Source organism: Lolium perenne, chromosome 7 (assembly GCF_019359855.2).
Source record: "Lolium perenne isolate Kyuss_39 chromosome 7, Kyuss_2.0, whole genome shotgun sequence".
Lineage (NCBI taxonomy): Eukaryota > Viridiplantae > Streptophyta > Magnoliopsida > Poales > Poaceae > Lolium > Lolium perenne.
The window spans coordinates 40,166,008-40,179,996 of record NC_067250.2 but is presented as its reverse complement, the minus strand read 5'-3'; the positions used below and the strand labels follow the sequence as shown (position 1 = coordinate 40,179,996).

Here is a 13,989-nt window from a genome sequence, read left to right as displayed (position 1 = left end):
GAAATAATGCCTCAAGTCATAAAAGAATTTCCTCCTTTGCTGAGCTGAAAAGGTTGGAGGCAAGTACTTGGAAACAATAAAGTTAGCGTAATCAGCATACCAAGGACTGTCTCGCGAGCTCACCTTTATTACAGCCAATTGTTCATTTGGAAAACTATCATTAACAGGAACAGGATCATAAGCAATATTTTCCAATCTAGACAAATTATCAGCAACAGGATTATCAGCACCTTTCCTATCTACAATATGTAAATCAAATTCTTGCAAAAGAAGTACCCATCTAATAAGCCTAGGCTTAGCATCTTTCTTTGTCATTAGGTATCTAATTGCAGCATGATCAGTATGAATAGTAACTTTTGAATCAACAATATAGGATCTAAATTTATCACAAGCAAAAACTACAGCTAATAATTCCTTTTCAGTTGTAGCATAATTTCTTTGAGCAGCATCAAGAGTTTTACTAGCATAATGAATAACATTCAGTTTTTTATCTACTCGCTGTCCAAGAACAGCGCCTACAGCAAAATCACTAGCATCACACATAATTTCAAAGGGTAAATTCCAATCAGGAGGTTCAACTATAGGAGCAGTTGTTAAGGCTTTCTTAAGAGTTTCAAAAGCTTCCTTACAATCATCATCAAAAACAAATGGTACATCTTTTTGAAGAAGATTAGTAAGAGGCTTTGAAATCTTGGAGAAATCTTTAATAAATCTCCTATAAAACCCAGCATGACCAAGAACACTACGAATACCTTTAACGTCCCTCGGATAGGGCATCTTCTCAATTGCTTCAACTTTAGCTCTATCAACTTCAATACCTCTCTCAGAAATTTTATGTCCCAATACAATTCCTTCATTAACCATAAAGTGGCATTTCTCCCAATTAAGAACAAGGTTAGTTTCTTCACATCTCTGCAAAACTTTATCAAGGTTTCGCAAGCAGCTATCAAAAGAATTCCCATAAACGGAAAAATCATCCATGAATACCTCTACAATACTTTCACAAAAACCATGAAAAATAGCAGACATGCATCTTTGAAAAGTAGCAGGAGCATTACATAAACCAAAAGGCATACGTCTATAAGCATAAGTTCCATAGGGACAGGTAAAGGTGGTTTTCTCTTGATCTTTAGCTTTAACAGCAATTTGTGAAAATCCAGAATAACCATCAAGAAAGCAAAAATGAGTATTTTTAGACAATCTTTCTAGCATTTGATCAATAAATGGTAAAGGGTAATGATCTTTCTTAGTAACTTTATTAACTTTTCGAAAATCAATGCACATTCTATACCCTACAACTACTCTTTGAGGGATAAGCTCATCATTATCATTAGGCACAACAGTCATTCCTCCTTTCTTGGGAACGCAATGCACAGGACTAACCCATCTACTATCAGCAATAGGATATATAATACCAGCTTCAAGAAGTCGTAATACCTCATTCCTTACCACTTCCTTCATCTTAGGAATTAGACGACGCTGATGTTCAACAACAGGTTTTGCATCATCTTCCATATTAATAGCATGTTGGCAAATAGAAGGAGAAATCCCTTTCAAATCATCAAGAGTGTAGCCAATAGCGCCTCGGTGCTTCTTCAATATTTCCAATAACCTTTCTTCCTCAATCTCTGAAAGCTTAGAACTAATAATAACAGGATATATTTTCTTATCATCAATATGAGCATATTTAAGATTATCAGGTAAAGGCTTTAAATCAAAAATAGGATCTTCCTTTGGTGGCGGTGTTGTACCCAAATCTTCCACCGGTAAATCATGCTTGAGAATAGGTTGGCGAAGAAAAATTTCCTCAAGCTCATCTCTTTCTTTCCTAAAAACTTCACTCTCGCTATCCTCTAAATGTTGCTGCAAAGGATTATTAGGAACAAGAACAATAGATGCACATTGCTCCATTTTAAAATCATTACTAGGCAAGTCAGCTTTATAAGGAGTTTTAGTAAATTTAGAGAAGTTAAACTCATAAGATTCACCAGCAAATTTAGTCAAAATTTTCTCTTTCTTGCAATCTATAATAGCTCCACAAGTATTTAGAAAAGGTCTACCGAAAATAATAGGACAATAATCACTAGCAGCAGAACCAAGTACCAAAAAGTCAGCAGGATATTTAATCTTACCGCATAAAACTTCCACATCTCGAACAATACCAATTGGAGAAATAGTTTCTCTATTAGCCAGCTGAATAACCACATCAATATCTTCAAGTTCACAAGAATCAATTTCGTGCATAATCTCCGTGTAAAGCTCATACGGAATAGCACTAACACTTGCACCAATATCACATAATCCATAATAGCAATGATCACCAATTCTAACAGATAGCATAGGAACACTAGCTTGTTTGGGTTTATTAGGATGTGAAACAATATTAGAAGCATCTTCACAGAAAATAATATGACCATCCTCCACATTTTCAGTCACAAGATCTTTAATTATTGCAACAGCAGGTTCAACTTTTATTTGTTCTTCAGGCTCTACAGGTTTCTTTTCACTTTTATGAACCACACTATTTATAACAGAGTACTCTTTCATTTTAGCAGGAAAAGGAGTTTTTTCAATGTAAGCTTCAGGAATAACATGATCAGCAGTTTCAACTACAACGCATTTATTAATAGATGAATCAATTTTATCTTTATACGGTTCATGATACTTATCAAAATTCTTCTTTGGCAATTCATAATGAGAGGCAAAAGCTTTATAAAGATTTACAGCAACTTGAGAATCAAGACCATATGTAGCACTCATATTACGAAATTTATCAGTATCCATAAAAGTTTCAATGCATTTATAATCATAAATTATACCTGATTCTCTATCCTTGTCGTTCTCCCAACCTTCAGTATTTTCTTGGATCCGATCAAGAAGGTCCCTTTTAAACTCTTCTTTGTTGCGTGTAAATGATCCAGAACAAGAAGTATCCAGCAAGGTCTTGTCTTGAAAAGAAAGTCTTGCATAGAAATTATCAATAATAACATTACCAGGAAGCTCATGAATGGGGCATTTGAGCATTAAAGACTTCAATCTCCCCAAGCTTGGGCAATACTCTCTCCATCATGAGGCCAAAAATTATATATGCGATTCCGATCCTTATGAATTTCACTTGGAGGATAGAACTTAGAATAAAACCGGGGCACAATATCATTCCATTCAAGAGAATCCCCATTATCCAGTAATTTATACCAATGCGCCGCTTTACCAGATAGCGATAAAGAGAATAGTTTCTTCCTCACTTCATCCATAGCAATACCTGCACATTTGAATAACCCGCATAATTCATGCAAAAACAGTAAATGATCACCGGGATGGACAGTTCCATCCCCTTCATAGCGGTTATCCATAACACGTTCAATAATTTTCGTAGGTATCTTATATGGTATCACTTCCTCACCTGGCGCTTCATCCACTACCGTTGCAGTAGTAGTAGATTTCCCAAATAGAAATTGAAGAGAAGATCTCTCCATAATGACTTATAGCAGCAGCAGAAATAAAATCAGCACAACAAGAAGGTTTTCCTTACCAATTCCACTTACCAATAGCGCTTCACTCCCCGGCAACGGCGCCGTAAAATAGTCTTGATGACCCACAAGTATAGGGGTGTATCGTAGTATCTTCGATAAGTAAGAATGTCGATCCCAACGAGGAGCAGAAGGTGTTGACAAGCAGTTTCGATGAAGGATTCACTGTAAATGCTCACAGACAAGTATTCAGGGGGTTTTGATGTAACAGTTGAATAAAGTACGAGTATGTAAAGTGCGAGAGTAATAATTGCAGCGAGTGGCCCAATCCTTTTTAGCACAAAGGACAAGCCGGTTTGTTTACTTATAATGACCAAACGTTCTCGAGGACACACGGGATTTTAGTCTAGTGCTTTCGCTACATACGGCTAAATAATCTTCATTGTTATGATAAGTGTTGTGTGGGTGAACCTATGCTAATGTACCGCCCTTCCTAGGACTAATACATACTTGTGATTATACCCCTTGCAAGCATCCGCAACTACAAGAAAGTAATTAAGAATTAAATCTAACCACAGCCTTAAACTCTGAGATCCTGCGATCCCTCCTGCATCGATATACCAACGGGGGTTTAGGTTTCTGTCACTCCGGCAACCCCGCAATTAGCAAACGAATACAAGATGCATTCCCCTAGGCCCATAAATGGTGAAGTGTCATGTAGTCGACGTTCACATGACACCACTAGAAGAATAACACCACAACTTAAATATCACACCATTGAATATTACTCAACCATAGTTCACTACTAACATTTAGACTTCACCCATGTCCTCAAGAACTAAACGAACTACTCACGAGACATCATACGGAACATGATCAGAGGTGATATGATGATGAATAACAATCTGAACATAAACTTGGTTCAATGGTTTCACTCAATAGCATCAACAACAAGTAGAGATCGATACCGGGAGAGTTTCCCCTATCAAACAATCAAGATCAAACCCAAATTGCTACAGCGGTGACGAGGTGCTACGGAGGAGATGGCGGTGATGATGGTGGAGATGATGATGATGGTGATGGTGATGATGTCCAGCTCGATGACGGTGACGATGGCGTCGATTTCCCCCTCCCGGAGGGAATTTCCCCGGCGGATTCCTGCCCGCCGGAGAGCTCTTTTCTCTCTGGTGTTCTCCGCCCCGCAGAGGCGGCTGTAACTCTTCGCGAGGTACCCTCTGTGGCTTGGGTCTTCGGGACAAAGGGTTTGGCGAAGAAAAGGAGGCGAAAGGGGCCGTGGGCCCTCCACACCACATGGCGGCGCGGCCAGGGCCTGGGCCGCGCCGCCCTAGGGTGTGGGCCCACCCTGGCTCCTCCTGGCTCCTCCTTCTGGCTTCCTTCGTCATCTTGAAAAATAGGATTTTTGGTATAATTTCCTCCCACAGTTGATCTTCCGAAATATTGCGTTCTGACGGTGCTTTTTCCAGCAGAATCCTGGCTCCGGTGCTTGATCTCCCAATAATGATGGAACATGCAAAATAGATGAAATAACATAAGTATTGTGTCCCAATATAAAATATATCAATGAATAACAGCAAATTATGATATAAAATAGTGATGCAAATTGGACGTATCAGGTTCCAGAGGCCTTTCGTATCCCCCGAAGAGATGATGAACGGGGCGTGTCAGATGCATTTTTTCCTCGACAGCAACGGAAAAAGACAGTCGGGACATCTGCAGAAGGATTGTCACAATTTCCAGGCAATGCTAAGGTATGCAGGTCATGCTAATGCTCAGGCAGCGCAAAGAAATCCTCGAGAACCCAGAAGTGAGATTCACTTGCCACCTCCTCCCGCGATTACGGACGACAATCGACATCAGCTCAGAATAGCGGCGGCACCTGCACCACCGCCTTACGTTGATCCTAACTCTAATGGAGCGGTCTCGATGATTCAGAAGGGAAGGCCATCCAATAGAACTCAGAAAGTAATTTCGCGGCAGGTGTTCATGGCAGAGAAAATGCCTCCACCAACAGTCGAGTACCTTAATTGGTCAGGGCAAGACATTGGCTTCACTATAGCAGATCATCCACAGCAAGTTCCTCGACCAGGGCAGTCAGCACTCATACTACCAGCGGTCATCGCAGGATTTGACGTATCTCGCGTGTTTATAGATGGTGGCAGCAGCTTAAACCTTATGTACGCAGATACATTAAGAAAGATGAACATATCCCTAGCAAACTTGAAGCCAACAGACACGAGATTCCACGGTATCACACCAGAGAAGCCAAGCTATCCGCTGGGGAAGATTAATCTCGACGTTCAGTTTGGGACCCGAGAAAATTACAGAATCGAGAAGTTGGAGTTTGAAGTCGTAGATTTCCCGTTACAGTACCACGCTCTGTTGGGACGACCAGCATATGCTAGATTTATGGCGGTACCACATTATACGTACCTGTTGTGGAGGATGCCTGGACCTAAGGGACCAATCACAGTCAAAGGAAGCTTCGCCCTAGCCGATAAATGTGATAAGGATTTTCATCGAATATCAGAAACTTTCGGGATGCAAGCTGAGTATTTGGCGTCCAGGCTCATGACTGATTACGACGTGTTACCAGACGTTGGAAGCCCAAATAAAGAACCAACTTTCAACACTGAGAAAAATTCTAAGGAGGTGCAGATTCACCCGACGGATCCAAAAAAGACGACATCCATTGCAAACGACATGGACCTCGCATAGGAAAGCGCGCTCGTCGAGTTCCTCCGTGAGAACTGGAAAATCTTCGCATGGTGTCCAGCTGACATGCCAGGAGTACCCAGGGAACTTGCTGAGCACCACCTAAACTTGGATCCAATAGCGAGACCAATCAAACAACCTTTGCGGCGTTTTTCGGAACCAAACCGCAAAGCCATGTTGTCAGAAATTGATCGACTCAGAGAAGCTGGTTTCATTAAAGAAATATCCACAAAGGCCACCTGGGTAGCTAACCCAGTGATGGTGCCGAAGAAAAACACGAAAGTCCTTCGCATGTGCGTCGACTTTACGTGCCTCTGATACGTCTCCGACGTATCGATAATTTCTTATGTTCCATGCCACATTATTGATGTTATCTACATGTTTTATGCACACTTTATGTCATATTCGTGCATTTTCTGGAACTAACCTATTAACAAGATGCCGAAGTGCCAGTTGCTGTTTTCTGCTGTTTTTGGTTTCAGAAATCCTAGTAACGAAATATTCTCGGAATTGGACGAAATCAACGCCCAGGGTCCTATTTTGCCACGAAGCTTCCAGAAGACCGAAGAGGAGACGAAGTGGGGCCACGAGGTGGCCACACCCTAGGGCGGCGCGGCCCCCCCCTTGGCCGCGTGGCCCTGTGGTGTGGGCCCCTCGTGCCACCTCCTGACCTGCCCTTCCGCCTACTTAAAGCCTCCGTCGCGAAACCCCCAGTACCGAGAGCCACGATACGGAAAACCTTCCAGAGACGCCGCCGCCGCCGATCCCATCTCGGGGGATCCAGGAGATCGCCTCCGGCACCCTGCCGGATCGGGGATTCATCTCCCGGAGGACTCTACGCCGCCATGGTCGCCTCCGGAGTGATGTGTGAGTAGTCTACCCCTGGACTATGGGTCCATAGCAGTAGCTAGATGGTTGTCTTCTCCCCATTGTGCTTCATTGTCGGATCTTGTGAGCTGCCTAACATGATCAAGATCATCTATCTGTAATCCTATATGTTGCGTTTGTTGGGATCCGATGAATAGAGAATACTTGTTATGTTGATTATCAAAGTTATGTCTATGTGTTGTTTATGATCTTGCATGCTCTCCGTTACTAGTAGATGCTCTGGCCAAGTAGATGCTTGTAACTCCAAGAGGGAGTATTTATGCTCGATAGTGGGTTCATGCCTCCATTGATATCTCGGGGACAAGTGATGTAAAGTTCTAAGGTTGTGGATGTGCTGTTGCCACTAGGGATAAAACATTGGTGCTATGTTCGAGGATATAGTCACTGATTACATTACGCGCAATACTTAATGCAATTGTCTGTTGTTAGCAACTTAATACTGGAGGGGGTTCGGATGATAACCTGAAGGTGGACTTTTTAGGCATAGATGCATGCTGGATGGCGGTCTATGTACTTTGTCGTAATGCCCAATTAAATCTCACTATACTCATCATAATATGTATGTGCATGGTCATGCCCTCTTTATTTGTCAATTGCCCAACTGTAATTTGTTCACCCAACATGTTGTTTATCTTATGGGAGAGACACCTCTAGTGAACTGTGGACCCCGGTCCAATTCTCTATACTGAAATACAATCTACTGCAATACTGTTTTACTATTTTCTGCAAACAATCGTCTTCCACACAATACGGTTAATCCTTTGTTACAGCAAGCCGGTGAGATTGACAACCTCACTGTTTCGTTGGGGCAAAGTACTTTGGTTGTGTTGTGCAGGTTCCACGTTGGCGCCGGAATCCCTGGTGTTGCGCCGCACTACATCCCGCCGCCATCAACCTTCAACGTGCTTCTTGGCTCCTCCTGGTTCGATAAACCTTGGTTTCTTTCTGAGGGAAAACTTGCTGCTGTGCGCATCATACCTTCCTCTTGGGGTTCCCAACGAACGTGTGAGTTACACGCCATCAAGCTCTTTTTCTGGCGCCGTTGCCGGGGAGATCAAGACACGTTGCAAGGGGAGTCTCCACTTCCCAATCTCTTTACTTTGTTTTTGTCTTGCTTAGTTTTATTTACTACTTTGTTTGCTGCACTAAATCAAAATACAAAAAAATTAGTTGCTAGTTTTACTTTATTTGCTATCTTGTTCGCTATATCAAAAACACAAAAAAATTAGTTACTTGCATTTACTTTATCTAGTTTGCTTTACTTACTGTTGCTAAAATGGCCACCCCTGAAAATACTAAGTTGTGTGACTTCACAACCACAAATAATAATGATTTCTTATGCACACCTATTGCTCCACCTGCTACTACAGCAGAATTCTTTGAAATTAATCCTGCTTTACTGAATCTTGTTATGCGAGAGCAATTTTTTGGTGTTAGTTCTGATGATGCTGCTGCCCATCTTAATAATTTTGTTGAATTATGTGAAATGCAAAAATATAAAGATGTAGATGGTGACATTATAAAATTAAAATTGTTCCCTTTCTCATTAAGAGGAAGAGCTAAAGATTGGTTGCTATCTCTGCCTAAGAATAGTATTGATTCATGGACTAAATGCAAGGATGCTTTTATTGGTAGATATTATCCCCCTGCTAAAATTATACCTTTGAGGAGTAGCATAATGAATTTTAAACAATTAGATAATGAACATGTTGCTCAAGCTTGGGAAAGAATGAAATCTCTGGTTAAAAATTGCCCAACCCATGGACTGACTACTTGGATGATCATCCAAACCTTCTATGCAGGACTAAATTTTTCTTCGCGGAATTTATTGGATTCAGCTGCTGGAGGTACCTTTATGTCCATCACTCTTGGTGAAGCAACAAAGCTTCTTGATAATATGATGATCAACTACTCTGAATGGCACACGGAAAGAGCTCCACAAGGTAAGAAGGTAAATTCTGTCGAAGAAACCTCTTCCTTGAGTGATAAGATTGATGCTATTATGTCTATGCTTATGAATGGTAGGCCTAATGTTAATTCTAATAATGTTCCGTTAGCGTCATTGGTTGCTCAAAAAGAATATGTTGATGTGAATTTCATTAAAAATAACAATCACAATGATTCTAGGCCATATCCTGCTAATGGTAACTCTTATGGTAGATATGTTTCACCTAATGAAGAAAAGATGCTAGAAATTGAAAGATCCACCAAGAGCTTTATGCAATCACAATATGAGCAAAATAAATTGTTTTCTAAAACTATGAATGAGCAATCTACCTTGTTGAAGAATATAGGGAATCAACTTGAAAATCTGAATAGGGAGATCTCGGGGTTGCAAACTAAACTTGCTAATGCTGAAAACCGAATCTCATACATGTCTGCATCACAATCTTCTTTAATTAATAAAATGGCTGCTAAACCTGAGGATTTAGATGACAAAATTACTACTACAGCAAATGCCATCCAAGTTAGAATTAATGAGAATATAAGATTGATGGCTGAACTGCGTGCTAGGTGGGATAGAGAAGAAAATGAAAAACTAGCTAAAGAGAAGAATGTAGCTAAAGTTTGGACTATTACCACGACTAGTAATGCTAATGCTACACATGTTGCTGCACCTCCTACTATTAATAATAAAAGAATTGGTGTTAGCAATGTTTCCACTTCTAATGCAAAGCGCGAGAAACTATCTGAAACTGCTAAAACTGCTGAAACTGCCTGTGATAAAGCTGCTGAATTTTTTTCCAACATTGGGGATGATGATCCCATTGCTTTAGATTATAATGGTTTGAATTTTGATGATTGCCACATCTCTGAAGTTATAAAGTTCTTGCAAAAACTTGCTAAAAGTCCTAATGCTAGTGCTATAAATTTGGCTTTCACGCAACATATTACAAATGCTCTCATAAAAGCTAGAGAAGAGAAACTAGAGCGCGAAGCCTCTATTCCTAAAAAGCTAGAGGACGGTTGGGAGCCCATCATTAAGATGAAGGTTAAAGATTTTGATTGTAATGCTTTATGTGATCTTGGTGCAAGTATTTCTGTTATGCCTAAGAAAATTTATAATATGCTTGACTTGCCACCGCTGAAAAATTGTTATTTGGATGTTAATCTTGCTGATCATTCTACAAAGAAACATTTGGGGAAAGTTGATAATGTTCGCATTACCGTTAACAATAACCTTGTCCCCGTTGATTTTGTTGTCTTGGATATTGAATGCAATGCATCTTGTCCCATTATATTGGGAAGACCTTTTCTTCGAACTGTTGGTGCTATCATTGATATGAAGGAAGGTAATATAAAATATCAATTTCCTCTCAAGAAAGGTATGGAACACTTCCCTAGAAAGAGAATGAAGTTACCTTTTGATTCTATTATTAGAACAAATTATGATGTTGATACTTCGTCTCTTGATAATACTTGATACACACTTTCTGCGCCTAGCTGAAAGGCGTTAAAGAAAAGCGCTTATGGGAGACAACCCATGGTTTTTACCTACAGTACTTTGTTTTTATTTTGTGTCTTGGAAGTTGTTTACTACTGTAGCAACCTCTCCTTATCTTAGTTTAGTGTTTTGTTGTGCCAAGTAAAGTCGTTGATAGAAAAGTTCATACTAGATTTGGATTACTGCGCAGAAACAGATTTCTTTGCTGTCACGAATCTGGGCTGTTTTCTCTGTAGGTAACTCAGAAAATTATGCCAATTTACGTGAGTGATCCTCAGATATGTACGCAACTTTCATTCAATTTGAGCATTTTCATTTGAGCAAGTCTGGTGCCTCGATAAAATTCGTCAATACGAACTGTTCTGTTTTGACAGATTCTGCCTTTTATTTCGCATTGCCTCTTTTGCTATGTTGGATGAATTTCTTTGATCCATTAATGTCCAGTAGCTTTATGCAATGTCCAGAAGTGTTAAGAATGATTGTGTCACCTCTGAACAAGTTAATTTTTATTGTCGCTTACCCTCTAATGAGTTGTTCTAAGTTTGGTGTGGAGAAAGTTTTCAAGGATCAAGAGAGGAGTATGATGCAACATGATCAAGGAGAGTGAAAGCTCTAAGCTTGGGGATGCCCCGGTGGTTCACCCCTGCATATTCTAAGAAGACTCAAGCGTCTAAGCTTGGGGATGCCCAAGGCATCCCCTTCTTCATCGACAATATTATCAGGTTCCTCCCCTGAAACTATATTTTTATTCCATCACATCTTATGTGCTTTGCTTGGAGCGTCGGTTTGTTTTTGTTTTTGTTTTGTTTGAATAAAATGGATCCTAGCATTCACTTTGTGGGAGAGAGACACGCTCTGCTGTAGCATATGGACAAGTATGTCCTTAGTTTCTACTCATAGTATTCATGGCGAAGTTTCTTCTTCGTTAAATTGTTATATGGTTGGAATTGGAAAATGATACATGTAGTAAATTGCTATAATGTCTTGGGTAATGTGATACTTTGCAATTGTTGTACTCATGTTTAAGCTCTTGCATCATATGCTTTGCACCCATTAATGAAGAAATACATAGAGCATGCTAAAATTTGGTTTGCATATTTGGTTTCTCTAAGGTCTAGATAATTTCTAGTATTGAGTTTGAACAACAAGGAAGACGGTGTAGAGTCTTATAATGTTTTCAATATGTCTTTTGTGTGAGTTTTGCTGCACCGGTTCATCCTTGTGTTTGTTTCAAATAAGCCTTGCTAGCCTAAACCTTGTATCGAGAGGGAATACTTCTCATGCATCCAAAATACTTGAGCCAACCACTATGCCATTAATGTCCACCATACCTACCTACTACATGGTATTTTCCGCCATTCCAAAGTAATTGCTTGAGTGCTACCTTTAAAATTCCATCATTCACCTTTGCAATATATAGCTCATGGGACAAATAGCTTAAAAACTATTGTGGTATTGAATATGTAATTATGCACTTTATCTCTTATTAAGTTGCTTGTTGTGCGATAACCATGTTCACTGGGGACGCCATCAACTACTCTGTGTTGAATTTCATGTGAGTTGCTATGCATGTTCGTCTTGTCTGAAGTAAGAGAGATCTACCACCTTATGGTTAAGCATGCATATTGTTAGAGAAGAACATTGGGCCGCTAACTAAAGCCATGATCCATGGTGGAAGTTTCAGTTTTGGACATATATCCTCAATCTCATATGAGAAAATTATTAATTGTTGTTACATGCTTATGCATAAAAGAGGAGTCCATTATCTGTTGTCTATGTTGTCCCGGTATGGATGTCTAAGTTGAGAATAATTAATAGCGAGAAATCCAATGCGAGCTTTCTCCTTAGACCTTTGTACAGGCGGCATAGAGGTACCCCTTTGTGACACTTGGTTAAAACATGTGCATTGTGATGATCCGGTAGTCCAAGCTAATTAGGACAAGGTGCGGGCACTATTAGTATACTATGCATGAGGCTTGCAACTTGTAAGATATAATTTACATGATACATATGCTTTATTACTACCGTTGACAAAATTGTTTCATGTTTTCAAAATCAAAGCTCTAGCACAAATATAGCAATCGATGCTTTTCCTCTATGGAGGACAATTCTTTTACTTTCAATGTTGAGTCAGTTCACCTATTTCTCTCCACCTCAAGAAGCAAACACTTGTGTGAACTGTGCATTGATTCCTACATACTTGCATATTGCACTTATTATATTACTCTATGTTGACAATATCCATGAGATATACATGTTACAAGCTGAAAGCAACCGCTGAAACTTAATCTTCCTTTGTGTTGCTTCAATGCCTTTACTTTGAATTATTGCTTTATGAGTTAACTCTTATGCAAGACTTATTGATGCTTGTCTTGAAGTGCTATTCATGAAAAGTCTTTGCTTTATGATTCACTTGTTTACTCATGTCATATACATTGTTTTGATCGCTGCATTCACTACATATGCTTTACAAATAGTATGATCAAGGTTATGATGGCATGTCACTCCAGAAATTATCTGTGTTATCGTTTTACCTGCTCGGGACGAGCAGAACTAAGCTTGGGGATGCTGATACGTCTCCGACGTATCGATAATTTCTTATGTTCCATGCCACATTATTGATGTTATCTACTTGTTTTATGCACACTTTATGTCATATTCGTGCATTTTATGGAACTAACCTATTAACAAGATGCCGAAGTGCCAGTTGCTGTTTTCTGCTGTTTTTGGTTTCAGAAATCCTAGTAACGAAATATTCTCGGAATTGGACGAAATCAACGCCCAGGGTCCTATTTTGCCACGAAGCTTCCAGAAGACCGAAGAGGAGACGAAGTGGGGCCACGAGGTGGCCACACCCTAGGGCGGCGCGGCCCCCCTTGGCCGCGCGGCCCTGTGGTGTGGGCCCCTCGTGCCGCCTCCTGACCTGCCCTTCCGCCTACTTAAAGCCTCCGTCGCGAAACCCCCAGTACCGAGAGCCACGATACGGAAAACCTTCCAGAGACGCCGCCGCCGCCGATCCCATCTCGGGGGATCCAGGAGATCACCTCTGGCACCCTGCCGGAGAGGGGATTCATCTCCCGGAGGACTCTACGCCGCCATGGTCACCTCCGGAGTGATGTGTGAGTAGTCTACCCCTGGACTATGGGTCCATAGCAGTAGCTAGATGGTTGTCTTCTCCCCATTGTGCTTCATTGTCGGATCTTGTGAGCTGCCTAACATGATCAAGATCATCTATCTGTAATCCTATATGTTGCGTTTGTTGGGATCCGATGAATAGAGAATACTTGTTATGTTGATTATCAAAGTTATGTCTATGTGTTGTTTATGATCTTGCATGCTCTCCGTTACTAGTAGATGCTCTGGCCAAGTAGATGCTTGTAACTCCAAGAGGGAGTATTTATGCTCGATAGTGGGTTCATGCCTCCATTGATATCTCGGGGACAGGTGATGAAA

General features: G+C 40.5%; 1 pseudogene; it reads right to left on the bottom strand.

Annotated features, from left to right (window-relative positions):
* Positions 1-223: 223 nt before the first annotated feature.
* Positions 224-13,989, bottom strand: part of LOC127316113 (uncharacterized) — an 800,711-nt pseudogene continuing 786,945 nt past the window's right edge.